General features: G+C 37.7%; 1 pseudogene; it reads right to left on the bottom strand.

The window, feature by feature from the left end:
• Positions 1-970: 970 nt before the first annotated feature.
• On the bottom strand, positions 971-20,025 carry LOC123241429 (annotated as a pseudogene).
• Between the last annotated feature and the right edge of the window lie 103 nt (positions 20,026-20,128).

Below are 20,128 nucleotides of genomic sequence, written 5' to 3'. Positions count from 1 at the left end.
TGGATAGACATTCTAGATTTTGCTGACATTTGAAGATCAGAGATTAAAATCCTAGAGAAGAGACCCTGGGGCAGAAACAAACCACAGTTTTGTGTTTTTTTGGCCAGGTGTCCTCATGGAATGGTTTATTACAGTTTCATCTCACAGGGTGGGCAGCAATACATGAGATTAAGCATCAGTCAAAAACTCAAAGGCCTCTGGGATCGGCATGCAACACTGAGAGGGGTAAGTGCAAACACCAAGCTTGAGGCTGGGAGGTGGGCATGGAGGAGCACAGACTGCTTCCAACAGGAGCCAGGGGAGAGAGAACTCCAGGGGAATGGGGAAAGGAGCATTTCTTTTATTTCCATACCCTTACCCCTCTGCCCTTAATACATTAAGAATGAGATCCATACTTCTTGTAAAATACCCCAAATCAGATATTTTTCCCCTCAAATTGAAAATAATAATTTTTGAAAAATCATAAAAAGATGAAAAAAGAAGAAAATAAGGAAGTGAGGCAGGCAGGAGCCAAGAGGATGGGAGATAAGGGTTCAAGTTTATCCCTTCCTCCCATTTCAATTCAGAACCCCAAACCCCTTTGGTCCCCTCTTGGGCGACCTGTGAGAGAGGGACAGGCCAAGATGGGCATCCTGTAGTAGAGAGAAGAGGACTAGTGGGGGGACTAGGAGGACAGAGCCAGGATAGCAGGAGAGTGGCCAGGGAAAAGCCAGGACATATGACTGGAAATGAAGGCCCCCCCAGCTGCTCCCCATTCTCCCAGGGCTGAGTCCTCCCACCAGGCCCCTCCAGCAGCACCGTGGCACAGGCGGGGGTGGGAAGCCAGCGAGATGCAGTCTTTTGTGGGGGGGGGGTTGAGAGGGGGGTTCAGCCTGAGCTGATCCAGTCCTCAGTAGCACTTCAGTCTCTGTGTCCAGGGGAATCAAGGGGATTGAAGTGCCCAGGAATGCCCTCACAACCACCCAGGCATTCAGAGGTGGAGCTCATAGGCTTTGATATTTTCTAGCTAAGCTGCAAGAAGGAGGGCCAGTTGGCAGCATCCAGATGCCAGCAATTCCTCCTCACCCCGTAGATGGGAGCCAGGCAGCCATCTGGTGCTTCCATCTTGTAGCCCTTCTCCACTCTCTGGACCATGCCCTTCAAAGGGATTCTCTGATAAGGCACTCAGCTGGAGGAGTAGAACACAGAGAAGTATCCCAAAATGCCACACATCGGGTTTGGTGGAGAATTTCTTCTCTCTCAGGGCATTAGGGGTGGTTCCCTTGACCAGCAGTTTCCCCGTGTCCTGGGTGCAGGAGGCCTCTTTGGTGAGGCCAAAGTCACTGACCTTGATGATGTTGTCTTCAGACACCAGGACATTCCGGGTGACCAGGTCCCAGTGCACAGAGTTGTTGGCCTCCAGGTATTCCACTGCCTCAAACACATCCAGGGAGAACTTGAGGAGGGAATCTCCACCCAGCACCTACTGGCCCTCTATAGGAGATAGTCCACTGGGCTGCCTTTGGCCAGGTACTCCGTGAGGATGTAGAGGTCACCCTTCTGCTCCACAGTCACCTCGAGGTTGCTGTCCTGCATCTGCATCATGACAGAGGCCTGCACAGTGGCATCATTCTTAACACACTTCACAGCGACTTTATTACCCCAATAGTCCCTGAGCGTCATGTCTCAGAACTCACCCTTGCTGATGGTCTGAAGCAGCTTGAGGTCCTTCCCACTGAGGGCCCAGTCACTTCAGGAGAACTGCTCCTAGGCTGTCACCATCCCCTCCATTACTTTGGACTTGATGAGACAGGTACAGGGTCCCTCTTGTGTCTGTGGTGTAGTGCTTCACCAGCTGGGTGAGATTCTCAAAGTAGACCTACTCGTTGATGCTAAGCTTGCTGGTAGCATAGATGATCTGGTAGTGTTCCACCTTGCCCTCACAGCTCATGCACAGTGTGTAGTCCCTCGGGTAGTTGGAACTCTCCTGGACCAGAAACAGGTCTCTCCTCTCTCTCTCTCTCTCTCTCTCTCTCTCTCTCTCTCTCTCTCTCTCTCTCTCTCTCTCTCTCTCTCTCTCTTCCCCCCTCTCTCTCTCTCTGTCTCTCTCTCTCTCTCTCTCTCTCTCATAGAGCAGCTGCTCCTCCTGCTCCCAAGTGATCTTCCCATGGAACCATACCACAAGGCCACGAGGCTCAGCTTGATGCCCACTTTCATGATAGAGGAGAGATAGCAGCAGGACATAATAGATATGGCTGAGCAGGGTAGGAGAGAATCAGCCCATATCCCTCTGGACAGCCCATTGGGATTAAAATTGCAAGCTTGGAATGAGTCTTCCCATTTCGCAGTTTATTATGGGAGAATTCTTATTAAATACTGTTGTTTAGTCTGGTCAGGAACAGAAATTGACCACAATATTTTGTGGCCCAGATTTGGAACTTCTGACAGCTCAGCCTGTGAAAAATTTATTTGACCATCTTTAGGAGAAAGATTAGGAACGATGAGGAGCTGGTATATGCAGCTCTATGGCTCTCTCTGAGGTGGAGACCTCTGTGTTAAATAATGTGTCTGAAGGGAGAAGGGAAGCAATAGCAGAGGCAACAGGAGCAGTGGCAGAGGCAGAAAAGGGAGAGAAGGAGAAGGATTCAGAATTGGGGGCCAGAGGAGGAGAGGATCCAAAACTTTCTTAAGGTCCTCCCTTCCCTTTCTCTGGCTTCTCCTGTTCCCCGATTGCCACCTCATTCTGCTCCTGTTTCCTCAGTCCCAGTACCACCTCCTATTTCACAAGCAGCTGGAGCACTCTCACTTGAGATTATAATCCCTCCTCCTGATTCTTACAGATCCCCTCAGTGGGGAGTTTGAACAGTTAGCGGAGGATCAGAGAAACTTACTCTTAGGTGGCGTGGTGAAGCAATGCCCACTGAGGGAAACTCCACTAGGATAGGGAATTGGCTATGATAATGTTCCCCCTCAGCAACTCTGACAAGAAGGATTTTAAGACAGATGGAAAGTCCCCTAGAAACAGGAGGAGAGCAGAGCCAGATCAGAGAAGGTACTAGGAAGGTCTTAGATAATGAAAATCCCATAGCCCAAAGTGGATGGAGAGGGGAACAGGAATTTCGTCTCTGGGATAGCAATGAATCCGCCCACCATACAAACATGAGGGATCCCATAAAGATAATTATTCTGGGAATAAGAACAACAATGCCCTAGAGACAGAATCTGAATAAAGTCTATGAGACTAAGCAAAGAAAGGATGAGAATCCCACTGGATTTGTCAATAGATTGAAAGAGGCATTTAGCAAGTATTCTGGTATGGATCTGACTGAGCCTTTTGGACAAGGTCTCTTAAAGACCTATTTTATAAATGTAGGCCCAGACATCAGTGGAAAGTCCTAGAAAATGGAAAATCAGGAATTTTTATAGGTGTTTTAAGAAAGAAAGGATGGAGCCATCAATTTAGAAGACCTCCAGAGGCCATTTGTGTCCCTACTATGTGCTATAGCTGTGGAGTAGGTGACTTGGGGGAAAAGTCCCTAACAACAGAGAGAACAGAGGCTTCTCTCTCTCACAAAGATTGAGGACCAAAGGAGTCAGAGTCTGTTTTTTGGTTCTCACCTGGAGCTCTTGCTAACACTGAAAGTGGAAGATCAGGCAGAGACCATTTTCCTGACAGATATAGGGGAAGCTAAGCTGTCCCTTATTGTGCTGGTCCCAGAGGCTAAGCTTTGTAAAGTGAGACCGATGGTGACTGGGGTAAAAGAGAATTTTCCTGTTCCCATCACCCAATCAATAGAAGTGAAATATGAGCAAAAGTCTCCCCTACCTGGGAAAGTCAACCTATTTACCAATGAGTCTTCATGAGTCTTAGATGGAAAAAGAAGAAATGACTATGTGATAATTGAGGGAAACAAAGAACCTCTTTTGAACAGAGAACACCCTCCAGAGGCCTGGTCAGCTCAAATCTGTGAATTATATGCATTCAACCAGGCTATGAAGATGCTAGATGAGACTAGGTTGATACTCTAGTAAAGGGGAAAGAATTAGTTTATGTGAAGTTCTGCTGAAGCCTGAAGAATGAGGCTTCCGCTGAAGCAGAATACTGCTGAAACATGCTTTAACTATTTGTGCTGCCTATCTATGTTGCAAGTCTGTGTTTTGTGTTGTGCCTGTACAGTGAGGAGGGTTTTGGGGGAAGAAGACTTCTGATTGATGAGGTCCTCTGTCTCTCTCTCTGCTCCATTATTCCAGGAAAAATGTAGGAGTGGACAGACCAGAGAATGTGTTTAGGGAATTCAAAAAGAACACTTCTGTGTGGTTTTTGAGTTTCTTAAACTTTAAGATAATTTAACTAAGAAGAAATTAACTGAGAAGAAATTTTGCATTTTGCTCTCTGCTCTTTCTAGAAGACAGAGACTAGAAAAGATTTGTTTGATATTATTCTTCCTTTTTCCTCTGATGGCCAGCAGAGAGAAGGTGAAAGAGAAGGACAGAAAGGAATATTTTGATCTCATAATTAGAAGGTGTTATTTTTTAAATTGATGTATGTGACTTTGGAAAATCACAAATGATTCTGGAATGTACTTGTGGAACTAAGTAAAGTGAATGTAAAAGTGATCAGTTAATAAGATTCCAGAAGGATTCTATTCTTTTTTAGAAGTGAAAAAGCTACATGTTCCCACTAAGATTTAAAATGAACAATGGTTAGAGATTTTTTTCTCCCTTTGGTTAGAGATATGAATGTTTGAACATGCCTAAAATGTTTGTTATTTAAGTAAACTGAAGTTGGGGATTGAAATGACATGGGTAATTAGTTTTATTGGCCTACCATTTTCTGGCTATTTAATGAAAAATGAGGGTTTAATGTAGTATAATGTGTAAAATTAAGAAGATTCCATATAATCTAAATTGTTGGGTTTACAAATGAAAATATGGAAATGTTATTTTAGTATATGTGCTGCTGAAGGGAGCACCAAGAAAAAATGTAGTAACATTGGGAATAAGAAATTTGACATTTGTGAATTTGAAATGTAACATGTATTAAGAGTTTGGAATATTGTTAACAGAATTTCTGAATTCATGACTATATTGTAATATATTGATTGTTACCAAAATGTGTATTTTGGACAAGAATGATTATACTCAAATGTAAACATGTGTTTAGATACAATTTGTTAGATGATTTGTACTGCAAACTAAATTAATGTTTGAAGTGAATTGGATAAGACAATATGCAAAAGAGTGTATATAAATAATGCATTGTTAATAAGATTGATAATCTGGGCTCTTTTAGCAGGTACCAGGATATCTGGTAGAGCGGATGCTTTAGAGACTAGAAAATTTAAGCAACTGTTTCATCTCCCTCTCTTACCAAGGAGGAACATGTTGTATAACCCTCAGTATTCTCAGAGAAGTAGATAAATGTAAGATATTTCTAGCTCAATCAATGGTAAAGGCAGGAGAGTCTTTTTGAGGACCAAAAAATTAAAGAGTAGATATTTTATTTGTAAACTTGTGTAAGAGTGAGATTTTAGATATTATATAGATATATATTTAAAGTGTGGCCACCAGGAATCAATAATTCAGATTGATTCCGTAATTAAAATAGACCCAAGTCAGGATCGGGTTTAAGGTAGCTTATTTACAATTAGGAAGGTAAAAGGTAGGGAAATAAAGAGAGGGAGAGGCTAGTCCAGGCCTGCAGAGGCCTGGACAGAGAGAGAAGGTTAAAAGGCTAATTAAACTAAATACACGCCACAAGGCCTTAGCAATCAGAGAGGCTAGAAGCCTACTTAAGGTAGAATTTGGAAAACGCCAAGGTAGGCCAAGGAAGTCAGCCTAACTTACCCACGTGACCATTCAGAGTGGAAGCAGTCTGAGGTCTCCCCAGAGAACCTTCAGCACCAAGTTCAAAGCGGGAACTGCCCCAACAGAAAGTAACCAACATACTTAAAGAGATAGTGTCTCTCGTCACTTCCTGTGGGTCCACCTCTAATTCAAGGGGACAAATGGCAGCCTCTACACTGATTTGGACTGCCCAAAAGGCAGTACCTTGTTCTTGATTTGTTACTTATTGTCACGTGTGGGTAACTCATCTCCCCTCCCCACTAAGGGAGGTGGGGATGACATCATCTTGGGTAAGTAAAGTTTTGACTATGAATAGGTTTAAGCTAATTCTATTCACACACTTGTAAGGTTTTGAGAAGCCATCAGAGTGAGTAAATAGATAAGACAAAAAGCTTATTCCGTTTAGGGAATTTTAAGATATTGAAATTAGATTACTGAGAATTTAGACTTCTCTGATCTGTAATGGACAAGATTTGTCATTTAAGGCTAAAAGGCTTTTGGGATCTCAACTGAGTTTTAAACTTGAACTCCAGCTATGGCTGTCTCATGATTGATCTATCACCAAAAAAAGAGGATGATGACAAGGTACTCAGAGATTAAATGAAAGCCCCTGGGAGAAGTTGGGAGAGCCATCTCAGTCTGAAGCTGAGATAGGACCCTCGTGACTCAAGTAAGGCAAATTGAATTTTGATGATCCCTGAGTCAGACTGTGTCCTTTTAAGACATGAGGACAGTTATAACCTTTCCCCTGCCTTTTCCTATAATGATGAGCATGGAAGGGCAGGTTGTGGGATGTAAGTTCCAAGTTCCACTTCTCAAACAAAGTAGATTAGTAGTTAAGGACTGGGGACCAGGAGTCTCTGTATCTCTTATAGAATCTGAGGTAGAGAATTTGTTTGAAAAACTGTTATTACTTATGTGTTAGATTTCCTGTTAGCAAAAACATCTCCAAAATTTCTGCAAACAAGATTTGTCTTGGATGAAGAACTCTGAAGATGGGTTGTGTCTAGTTAGCAATGCTATAGGGGAGGCAAGAGAGAATAACACAACTTTAAAAATTAAAATTGGAGGGTTTGTGTGAAGTGAGAAATTAATGTTATTCTCAAAGTAATAGTTATTAATATCTCCAAAATGAATATGCCAGCACTCCAGAAAAATTAGTCTCTCCTAGGCTTGTTCCACCCCTGAATGAGGCAGAAACAACCAGGGTCTTTACTATACAAAATGTTTTAGCATATCCTTTAAGTTTATACTTTAAAATGTTAATAAGTTATCAAGAGGGTTATCCATCATGATCAGGTGGGATTTATACCAGGAATGCAAGGATGATTCAACATTAGGAAAACCATCCACATAATTGACCATGTATCAACAAGCAAACCAACAAAAACAACATGATTATCTCAATAGATGCTGAAAAAGCCTTTGACAAAATACAACACCTATTCCTACTGAAAACACTAGAAAGTATAGGAATAGAAGGGCCTTTCCTAAAATAATAAACATTATATATCTTAAACCATCAACAAGCATAATATGCAATGGGGATAAATTAGAAGCCTTTCCAATAAGATCAGGAGTGAAACAAGGATGCCCATTATCACCTCTATTATTTAACATTGTACTAGAAACACTAGCAGTAGCAATTAGAGAAGAAAAAGAAATTGAAGGTATTAAAATATGCAATGAGGAGACTAAGCTATCACTCTTTGCAGATAATATGATGGTCTACTTAAAAAATCCTAGAGAATCAACTAAAAAGCTAGTAGAAATAATCAACAACTTTAGCAAAATTGCAGGATATAAAATAAATGCACATAAATCATCAGCATTTCTATATATTTCGAACACATCACAACAGCAAGAGGTAGAAAGAAAAACACCATTTAAAATCACCCTGGACAGTATAAAATACTTAGGAATCTATCTACCAAAACAAACAGAGGAATTATACCAATAAAACTACAAAACACTTTCCAAACCTCCAGGAACTGATGCAGAGTGAAAGGAGCAGAGCCAGAAGAACATTGTATACAGAGACTGATACACTATGGTAAAATCTAATGTAATGGACTTCTGTACTGGCAGCAATGCAATGACCCAGGACAATTCTGAGGGATTTATGGAAAAGAACGATACCCACATTCAGAGGAAGAACTACAGGTGAGGAAACACAGAAGAAAAACAACTGCTTGAACACTTGGGTTGATGAGGACATGATTGGGGATGTAGACTGGAAAGGACCACACCAATGCAACTATCAATAATATGTAAATAAGTCTTGATTGATGACACATGTTAAAATCAGTGGAAATGCGAGTTAGCTGGGGGGGGGGAGAGAGAGTTTGAGGGGGTGAAGAGGAAAGTAAAAACATGAATCATGTAACCATGGAAAATTTTTCAAAAAAATTAATAAAAAAAACAAAAAAATTAAATAAAACAATACATTAGAGGGGAGGGAGAGAAAATCATTTAACCATGGAAAAATATTTTTAAAATTTTAAATTAAAAATTAAATGCTATTTAAAAGGAAAAAAAGAGAGAAAACAAACAAACAAATAAATGAATGAATGAATGAATGAATGAACAAATGAATAAATAAATAAATAAACAAACAAACAAACAAATAAATAAATAAATGGAACTACATTATAATTGATGGCTTCCCAGTCTCTTAAATAGTGACTAGACCACCACTACACACATCTGGATATGCTTACAGAGGCTTCTCAGGGTGCTCCTGCTCTTATTAATCAATCTTCTTGTTCTTACATAAATAGATTGGTGAAATTGTTACAAATGTCCAAGAGCTTCAAAAATGTTTGAATGAAACTCAACAAATCTTTTAGAGTTTCATGTGACATCTGATGGTACGTGGTAGAGTCTCCCAGGGCACAGGTTTGTTAGTAACTATGACAAATTGTACCTTTTTAATTATAGGATGTTTTGTCCATTTCAGACTTAGCTTTAATTGTTGTATTAATATCTATGCCAAGCTTTTAGCAGGGAAAAAACGTATGTATATGCATTCTGAGAAACATGACCATTTAAAAGATATAATTGATTTAACTTTTAAGTAATCAATCTGTATTTTTCAAATGTACATATTTAACTTTGACATTGTTTGATGGGTTTCAAGAAATGATCTTTCTGATTATTTCTCTGTTTTTTTAGCTTTAAGTATGATTTTCTTTAACTTGAGTTTATAGAATAATACCTGATACTTGCTACTGAAGAATCAGTTAAACTGTCTAACTGTCCTGACAACACCACATACCTCAAAGCTTAGATTACTGAGACCTGCCATTGGTTGTTAAATCTTATGGACTATAACTGATATTTGAGTTTGATCCCAGAAAAATTATGAAAGGACTGTTAACAAGCCACTGATTAATGCTGATAAAAAAAAAAGATGATCATGTATGTCAACAAACACTAGAGGGAAGATGAAAGTCAGTAACAAAGTTGGAGATCGGAAAAGTGACTATTTGGCAAAGTTCTGAGGTAGGCCTCTTCTGACTCAGCCTGTAAGACATGAGCCTGCAAGACATGAGACTATCCTTATTTGGCTCTGACTCCAGCTTTCTATCCCTATGACTCTTGTATATAGTAGAAATCAGACTAGAGGGCCACATCCTCCTTTTTGTCAGACTTCTGTCTCTCTTCTTTGGCACAGAAACTTTCGTTATTCATGGCAAATGATAGATAACTACAATATTGCTGCATCTGACCTACATGCTTATAGAATATAAACTACCTGCACTATACTTTGAATCTATATCAGACTTGTTATAAGTTTTATTTATATACAATTTTTCCTCTTATTTTTGGGAGAAGTGATTCATATATTAATGCATTACTAAATTAGTAACCCAGCCATACATCCTTTTCAAAGTCTATTGTAAAAGAATGTTTACTGTATTGGAATATTATTTTGTGTTACCATCAGGTTATGTTTGTAGGATTAGATCCTGGGCAGTATCTCATCCTCCTGAGGGTAGATTGTGAAGTTATCCTAAAGGTCCGTAACTAATATTTTTTAAAGCAATTTTAGGGAAAGACATCATCAATAAACTGCGCCAGAAAAGTAGATCTCCTGGAGAAGATGCTGTAAGAACTATCATGCTTCCAGATGGACTGAAAAAGATGATAGCAATAGAGGATGTCCCCAGAAATCAAACACTACATCATGAACCTTTGGACATAATTTTCTGGACTATGGAAGTTTAGGCCCTCTGTCCACTTCTCTCCTTCTTGTGTGCTGTTATTTTATTGTTATTATAAAACCTTTGTACCCACAATGGCTCCTTATCAATGTGTCTATCATTCATTTATCAATATGTTAAGATTCAGCCAAATGTAATTAGCCCTCCATGAAATGTATAATATCTTTGCCATGTGATTTTGTGCCTTTTCTCTCTCCAATCCAATTTCACTATCTAATAAACAATTATAAATAAATATATGGTCTTCAGAGAATTTTCATGCTAACACTAAATTTCTCTTTCTGAGATGAGATTTTTTAGATTCTCTCTCTTGTTCTGTTAATATGAGTATTTTTTGTTTGTGTAAATATACATCTGTTTCATCTAAGTCATTGATTTTGTTGGCATGAAATTGGGTAAAATAGTTTCTGATAATATACTGTATTTTTAAATTTGTTGTGAATGTTCATTGAGATTTGATACTAGTAATTTGGTTCTCTTTTACTCAATTTTGTTAATGGCTTATCTGTTTTGTGTTGTTTTAAGGTTATATTTATTAATTCAATGATTTCCTGCCTTTTAATTTTGTTCATCTTTTTTTTTAGTTTTAGGATTTCTGTTTTGGTGTTTGTTTTTTAATTTTTGTTTTTCTAATTTTCTTTCACTTGCATGCTCATATTTCTTTCTTTTATTCATGAAAGCATTTAGGAATATAATTTTACACTTAAAACTGCTTTAGATGCATTCAAAATAATAATTATATATAGCACTTACTCTGTACTAGGCACTGTACTAAGCACTTTACAATTATTAGCTCATTTGATCTTCACAACAACCCAGGGAGGTAAGAGATATTACTAAGTCCATTTTTAAGATGAGGAAACTGAATCAAAGAGGGGTTGTGGTTTTCCCAGAATAATACAACTTCTAAATCTCTGAGACCTGATTTGAACTCAGGTCTTCTTGACTCCAGGACTGGCATTCTAATCTCTGTAACACTTAGCTGCCCCTAAAAATTTTGTTGTCTCATTGTTGTCATTATCTTTAATGAATTTCCTATTATTTCTATGATTTTGTTCTTTGAACCATGATTTTTATGATCAATTATTTGGTTTCTAATTGATTTTTCACCATTTCCTCAATGTTTTTTATTTAACATAATTTTATTTAATTGAAGTTCATAAAGGATGGGTTTAATATTACCTCTTTTTTGCATTTCTTTGTGAGATTTTTGAGCCCTGACACATGGTAAATTTTTGTAGTGATGCCATGTGCTATTATTATACACTATATACATATGGGTATATTATACATATAACATATATATTTAACATGTATTCATGTGTATTCTTAAATGTGCATGTAACATATGGGTGTATATATGTCTATCTCAAGGACACAGAACTCATTCTTAGTAAAAATCAAATGTATAACAGATACTTGCTAGTAATATGACTTCTGGGTAAATCACTAACCTGTCTGCTTTTTGCTTCATTTTCCTCATTGGTAAAATGAAAGAACTGGTCGTTTTTAAGTTTTTTAAACTCTAAATCTGTGATTCTATGGGGGGGAAATGGTTAACAGTATAAATGGTAGTAAACTGAAAATTCCTTTCAGACTGATAATCAGCCATTAATGACTTTGCCTCTTCAAATAATTTCAAATCCCCAATACTATCTTATCAACAAACCTACATTTTTCTATTTTCCCCCATTAAATTAGCATGAGATACTTGTCAAATGCTATGCTAAAATGTAGATGAACTAGACTGGGAAAACATTTTCCTTTTCTAACCCCACAGAACATGTCACTGACAGAGGCTTAAGAATCCTATCTATCAGGACTTTAAGCACCCTAGGATGGAATTCATCTGGGTTAGATGCCTTGAATTTATCAATGATGATTCTTCTGTCACTGATGACCCATATCTTGAGCATCAAGTTAAATCAATATTATTAGTACCTTCTATGTGCCAAAGCTCCTCTTTCTTTTTTAGGAATCAAAAAAAGACAAGAGTTTCTACTCTCAAGGAGCACATAGTCAAATGGGAGAGACCACATGCAAACAACTATATACAAAAAGGACAAATAGAAAGCACATAATGTACAGACAGAATAAGTTGTAAATAATCTTAGAGAAACAGAACTTTGGTTGATGAGGATCCAAAAAGGTTTCTTGCATAAAGTGGGACTTCAGCTGAGACTTGAAGGAAGCCAAGGAAGCCTGGATGCTCTCTGTTGATGATTTTTATTCCTTCCTTTCCAGTCCAGAGATCATTTTCCTTGGCAAAACAGAAGCAAAATAAGATTTGAGTTGCTTTACCTGGCAGAGGGGTCATGCCCGAAAGAATGGTGGAGGCCAGAACGTTAAGGGAGGAGGAATAAATTTCACAGTGCAGGAGTAATGTAGGTAGGGCCTATTGTAAGGTAAGCATGGCTTTTCAGTTTGTGCCCCAAATTATCAGTCTTCGCTCCTAAGATTCCAAATTGATCATACCCCTGGGCTGCTTTAATTCCATTCTTGAGTGTCTTGGGAAGATCACTGAAAATAATAACTAACATTTATATAGTGCTTACTATGTTCCAGGTTCTTCACAATTATATCATTTGATTTCACAATAACCCTGGAATGTGAAGCTTTTAGTGCTATTCTGGAAATCTGCCCATTCGTTGGTCTTAGATGTTGGGAGTTAGGAAGAATATGGGTTGTGTTGTTTTTTGTTGTTGTTGTTGTTGTTCTATATTTGCAGCATAATCCTATTCACTTCATGTTTGGTGACCACTGAGGCAAAAATGCTTTATGATAATGTTTTTCACACATCAGTAGGTTTCACACTTTAGGTCCTTTTGCTAACCCAGCTCATAACATAGATGTCTGTAAACTCTGAAGCAGAATCTTGTAGAGAATGCTTTGCCTCCAGAAAGCTTTGCTGGGACATTCTTGTATAAATAAGAAAGTTATTGAAATTTTCCTAGCTAGAAGAAGTTAGGGCCAAGCAGGAAGAAACCCCATCCTCATTAGACAAATTGTTTGGGAAACAGGAGTAAAATGTCCCTGGTGTTCCAGCTGTTTTCACATCTGTTGCCAGTTGCTAAATGGTCTGTTGACCTTCTCATGGTGCCCCTCTAAATTTCAGCGCCTGGAATTGAGCTCTGATTATCAAACCTTAGATCCAGTTATGGACAGGAAGCCAGGAAAGGATCCAGTCACAAGGTTATTGAAAGGACAGAATTAGAATGAGATGCTTTCACAGGCATAACAGCAAGATGGAAAGAGAGAGCAAAAATTAAAGAATCATAGTGTATAAGCATGAGGAAGGACCTCAGTGGACCCATAGTTCCAACACTTACCCTCCAAAAGGATTTCCACTATAAAACCTCTACTCATGGTCATCCAGTCTTGGTTGAAGACTTTCAACTGGGAGAACCTACTATATCACAATGTCCCCCACTTTTGGATAATGGCAATTGTTAAGGGTTTTTTTTGCCTCTGATATAGGGGCTAAATTTGCCTCTTTGTAACTTCTATTTATAAATCCTAGTTCTGCCCACAAGGGCTAAACAGAACAATTCTATGCATATGTAGAATGTCTTCTCTATAGCCTTCTAATTCCTTCCAGATTAGTCAAGTCACATGTGAATCTAATGAAAAAAAAAAGTCCCTTTCCCCTTCTTGGAGTCTCTAATCTGCTTCTCAATTCCCTTGAAGTCTGGGGGTAAAATCATACCTTTTGTATTACAAGCACTATGCTAGGTCTCAGGATCCTTACTTCCATTTTAAAAGTAAACTTTTCAAAGGTCAGGCTAGTTTTTATGTGAGAATCCTTTCCTTTAATAAAAGAATTCTGGCTTCCTAATCCAGTGACATGGCTCATTGCTGTCGTCTTCTTTGAAAATTATACTTCCAGTTCAAAGTAATAAGGTTTTAAGGAGCAAAACACAATATTAATCTCTTTTTCCAAATAGCAACAAGATATCAATAATTACAATATTAGAAACTTCCTGGTATTCTGATGGAAGATTCCAGTGTCATTTGCTAGCAAAAATCTACTAGTAAGCTTTGGGAACTTTGGTTGAACTAGAGATCATCAAGACTAAGGAGGGCTAAGGATAAATAAATACCTCTTATCATTTTGTTGAATATTTGCAAATACATTATTTGTGCATTGTTATTTAGAAATTGTTCTAACATTTTTAGCAAATGTGTACATACCCTTGGATTTGATTGCAATGTCAGCTACAAATAGCCATAGCTGGAAGAACAGATTTAGAGAATCTCTTTTTAATTTAGACAATCCATGGGAAAAAAGAAAACAGGTCAGTCAATTAAAAAGTTTGAAGGGTTACCAATGGGCAACTTGGATGAGTCATTGGTATCTATACACTATCAAGAGATAGTGGAGGAAGTCATGTTGGGTAGATCTTCTGTTGACAAGGACAAGAATCACTCAGGATGGAGGTAATCTGCATCATTGGAGAGGGTACCCATACAGAGAACATAGTTTATCAGAGTACATATTTATATATATATAGCTTATCCATATATGTGTGTGTATTTATATGTATGTCTACACACACATTTATACATATATACATACTTGTATATATGTTATAGTATTATTTGGATTAATGAAAATAGGATTAGATTTAGTGGAAGAAGACCTGGATTTGAATCTTGGCTCTATTTCTTTCAACCTATGTGACTCTGGGCAAATCTTCCCTTCTCTGAATTCATAAACCTCATTTGTAAAAGGAGGAAGTTGAATTAAATGCTTGCTAGGATACTTCTAGCTCTGACCTAATAGGATTTTATATATGTACTGTGAAACTACAAAATACATTGCACTTCAGGTTTGAATGTGTTGTTGATATTCTTCTTTAGTCCCACAAGTGAAATGAGCAAATATCAATACACCAGCAGAGGAAAGGAATTGATTACTCCATACAGACAACTCTTCTAATTCAAGCTCTATTTTTTTTGGCACCCTGGGAAATGAGCCATGTTGGGCAAACTTAGCCATGAAACTCCTTTCCCAGTGGTTGCTGACAGTGGGGTAACTACAACAAATAGGGAAGCTACTTTGATGGAATATTAAATGTCATATAATGCATCTTTGGTCCAAACACATTTTCCTCTCTCCCTTTTCTGACCCCAATTCTAGTATCCAGCTACAACAGTAGCATGTGAAGTTGGTAATAGGCACTTGAAATTATTTCCCTGTGGCTTGGGTCTATGATTGAATGGGACTGCCAAGGAAGTGAAGATGTAACTTAGGACACATGTCGTGGATGCTGGTGACTGAGGAACTTCTCTCCTTGAAAGAAATGGAAAAAGATATTTGTCAGCCCAGCATGAGATTATATGTAGCTAGGAAGAGAGATTTGAGTAGAAGACTTAATAAGATTTGCTAAGATGATTTTCTATTATAAATTAATTTATTCCAAACATGAGTGTTAAGTACTTTAATATTTGGCCATTAAAGTACAAAATGTTTAACAGGTATTTGAAAGGAGCATATGCTTTATTATTCCAATGACATGCCGTACTTTCATGGTAAATAAGACTTGGGAAATGGTTAATATTAGTTAATAGTAGAAGAAGTGATTAAAATAGTGGAACATTTTTTATGGAAATCATGGCATGTCCATAAAAAGCTTTCAGAATAAGATAAACTAGTCTCTGTCTTAAATTATTTATGTTTATTTGTTTCTAACAGTAAAAAAATGGCTGGGCAGCTAGGTGGTAAAGTGAACAGAACTCCAGTTCTGTTGGGAGAGAAGGCATTCAACAGGATCCTTGGCTCTCCATTGTACCCAAAACATGTTATGATTACAGAGTTTAGTGAGATATCCATTACGATACTATTGAAAATACAAAAGTTCAACACTTTGTTTAAAATCTTCACACAATAGTCATGGGCTATTCAAAATTCGGGAAAATAAGGTCTCTATTAGGAAGCAATATGTTCATAGTCAAGAGGGAGGCAATCATCAGAATAAAGATGATTTGACCCAGTTTCTAATTTCAGAACTACCACATTGGGTGAGCCATGATTAATCTCAATTATAGATAAGGAAACCGAGGTCTCAGTTTCCTTGTCTATAATATAAGGAAGTTTGGCAAATATGATTTCTAGAGTCTTGTCCAGCTCCAAAAACAGATGTTCTGTGTCTCAAGAGTCTTTAGTATTTATATTGTCAGGCTTCATTTCCTTCTTTAAATGAATTCGAATCCACGCCTCTAATTTATTGCAGTAGATGAGTTCCAACTGCCTTCGCATAAAAGTTATCTGCGAAGTAGTAACTAGTTATCTAACGTGTGCATTTTATGGCCACGCCAACACAGCCTAAGTTATTTATTACATCGGGAAGCTACATCTTGCATCCCTGGATGGGAGCTCAGTTTAGCCACATGCAGCAGATATCGAAGAATGAAACTCCTTGATGTGGACTAATTTGAAGATTAATCTGCTTTGGGAAATTTTAAAGCACCCCACCGATAGGCAGATTAATTGTTTAAACTAAGGAACATGTGGAATTCATTAAGCTCTGAAGTCCAATATAAATCAAGTCTCCATTGAAGGGGTTAAACAGGGAGTGGATTGTTGGGCTTGATCAGCAGCTGCTGAGCCCAATTTTCTTGTGTTCAAGGACTCTGGAAGTTTTAAGGAAGTAACCTCTCAAATAGCATTGTTAATGACAGTCACTAGCTACACTGATCATTTTCATAATTGGCATAGTGCCAGCTTTAACATTTAGAATGCAGTGTGGAATAGGAAGACATTCCAAAGCTTTATGTTCAGCTTTAGACAGAGGTGTGTGAGAGTGGGGTAGAACAGAAGGAGAAAGAGCTCACTCTCTGTCTGAGAAGTTTCTGAACACAGGCAGCAGTCTACTGCTAGAGACACAAAATTGTGATGCAGTTAAATTTTTGTTCCTTTTCTTTGCTCTTTTCTCATTTTCAGAAACCTCTCCTATAAGATATCCTTTCCACATTGTCAGGGGGGTAGGGGCAGTTACGGGGAGCCCCTGCAATCTAGAAAATCTCTTGAAATTTTTTGGCCCTCCATACCAGAGAGAGGTCTGAATTTTTTCTTTTTTCTTTTACCCCATTTAAGGTACCTTATGGTAAAATTTGGATTAAGTATTTGGACATAGGCTATATGTGGGTCAAAGCTACATTTCTAGTCTTCTGGCTTTTTGCATTCTTTTTTGCAAATTTTAACGGTTTACTTATTTTAACTTTTTAAAATTTGTGTATATTTATGGCATTAAAGATAAATATATAGATATTATTTGATACTATATATATTTTATGCATTTCTGAGTTTTTAAACTTTTTCTGTGTCATCTGCTGGACTTTGTGTGTCATCTGCAGCTTCTGCAAAATTCCCCCAAAGTTCTGATTTAATTGCTTATTCTGATCCCCAATATATGGAAACTATGATGAGGAAAGTCATGATGTGGAAAGGATATCTGTACTTCCTGGCACAAACTCAATTTAATTCAATTAAGAGTCTGCTCTATTACCAGACACTGTGTGGTTGGGTTAATAATAATAAAAATACTAATAACAATGATAGCATTTATGTGGTGTCTTAAAGATTTATAAACCTCTTTAGAAACATTATCTCATTGATCTTCAAACCACCTTGGGAAGTAGATGCCATTATTATCCCCACTTTACAAAAGAGGAAACTGAGGCAAAAGTGAAGTTATGTGGCTTGCTTAGACTTGTAGAGCTAAGAATCTGAGACTGCATTGAACTCAGATCCTCCTGACTCAAGGGTGGAGGGCTCTTATCCATTGTGCTATCTAGCTGCTTAAAAATTAGAACAGATCCATCGCCCTTATATTCAACTGGGTAGAAAACAACACATACATAAGTAAATAGAAAGTATAAATAGGAAATCCAAGGTAATTTATGCAGAACAGCAACTAACAACTGGGAATTCCAGGAAAGGTTTCATTTATATCAGAGATACTAGAATTGAACCTCAATTGGAAATAAGGATACCAAGAGGAAAGAGAGTATCTCAGATAGTGTGTGCAGTTTAATAAAAGACCAATGAAATTCTTTTCTATTTCTCTTGTCATTTTAGCCTAACTATATAGAGTTGGCCATTGTACCCATTTTTCTCTAGTGAGATGCCACTTATCATCATAAGAGTCAGGAAGACTTGAGTTCAAACATAACCTCAGATATTTTCTAGTTGTGTGACCCTTAGAAAGGGATTTAACCACTATCTGCCTCTGTTTCCTCGACTATAAAATGGGGGTCACAATAGTACCTACCTCTCAAGGTTTTTGTGAGGATCAAATGAGATCATATATGTAAAGTGCTTAGCACAATGCCTGGTACTCAGTAGGCACTTAATAAATGATCCTTCCATTTCATTCCACATGTAAGGGAGAATTGCAGAAGCAGCACCTTTGAAACCTGAACATTTGTACCATTTTAGATACTACCTGGAAAATTAAAGAATGAAAATATTTAGAAAACTATAACAAAATTTAACTATGAACTAGGTTAAGAAACAGGAGTTTTCCAACTCTTCTCTCCTCTCTGACCTGAATTAAAGGAGGTATTGTTTATGGAAACCAGATCCTGAATTGGAACAACAACAGAAAAGTACTCTGGTTGCTTTCCTTTCTAGAGAACTCATCTCCCATTAATAACAGTGGTAGGTTAAGGCAACTATAATTCAAAAGGGAAGTTAAAGGATTAAAGGCTTATTACTTTGAAATTTGAAATTCCACAAAGATATTCAAAATGCAAACATTAAAATGTTTTTATGGGTCCCCTTTGTGTTTGAAAAGGGTGAAAATTCCAATATTCCAATTGATCTAAGCAGCAAGGTGGCATAGTAGATAGAACAATGGGCCTAGAATCATGGAGACCTGAATTCAAATCTAGCTGTGTGACCCTAGGCAAGTCACACTCAGTTTTATCAACTGTAAAATAGGGGCAATAAAAGCACATTGTAAGGATTTAAATGAGATAATATTTGTAAAGCATTACTGTATTTGACACACAGTAGGTTAAATATTTAGTAAATATTTGTTCCATGCTTCAAAAATATTGTGAGTAATATACTTTCTATTTCTCCAACAGCCTAATTACATTTGGAATGAGACAGAGCAGCAATGGAGTTGATATTAGGTTATTTGCATAATCTCAGCAGCCCCATTGTTATGAGCTAACATATTTTTCTCAATAAATATACTGAAAAATGAGTTCTTTTGCTTAATGAATCAAGCAATACCTATCAAAATGACTTCTAAACCTTTTGACCAAGGTCAAGTTCAGAAATACCACATCCCCATTACATGCACAGTAGTATGCTAAACCCTGTGAGGGGATATGTAGAAGACAGTCTCTACCCATGAAGAACTCAAAGGTTGGGGAAAGGGTTATGGGGCAGAGAGATATTGGTCTACGCTGTGCTGACATCAAATTCCATTTGGGTCTCCAAATTGCCCCCTCTCTGATCTATCCTTTACACAACTGCAAACTTTTAAAAAATCCTAATTCTGAGGTCTCATCATGTTACTCTCTTCCTGACAAAAGTTCAACATCTTCCCATAAAGATAAAAATTTTAGAAAGGTAGCTTTCTCAAACTTTCAATATAACCTCATAGGTGAGTGATTAATTTACCTTCGCATAAGGACAGCTTTTTCTCATTCCTTTAGTAAGAGAAAACAACCAATTACATCTGATCTGTCGAGTAAGTAAATTCTTAGAATTCTAGGTCTTCGTGGCCTTAATTGGCTTTATTTCTGAATTCCACCAAAACAGATCAGTAGTTACTAGCTGTTCCCCCATGTCATCCTATCCTTTCCTACCTGAGTGTATATTTCCCACATGTCTTTCTGTTGAATATTTGTTGAGAATAATCTGTTGAAATTTCTTCCAGGACCAAAATTCTGTGGTTTCTTTTCCTCCAAAGCTAAGCTGAATTGTAACTTCTTCTCCGATCTTCATCCCACCCATATCTGTACTCATTTTCTCTCTTGTAGAACTATGCTTCAACCTTCCCCCTTTTGTACCTTTATCAGATCTCCTTTACAATACTTGTTTTTATATATGTCTTACC

This window comes from Gracilinanus agilis, chromosome 3 (genome assembly GCF_016433145.1).
Source record: "Gracilinanus agilis isolate LMUSP501 chromosome 3, AgileGrace, whole genome shotgun sequence".
In the NCBI taxonomy this organism is placed as follows: domain Eukaryota; kingdom Metazoa; phylum Chordata; class Mammalia; order Didelphimorphia; family Didelphidae; genus Gracilinanus; species Gracilinanus agilis.
Note: the sequence above shows the minus strand (reverse complement) of the source record. Positions and strands in the feature narration are given on the sequence as shown.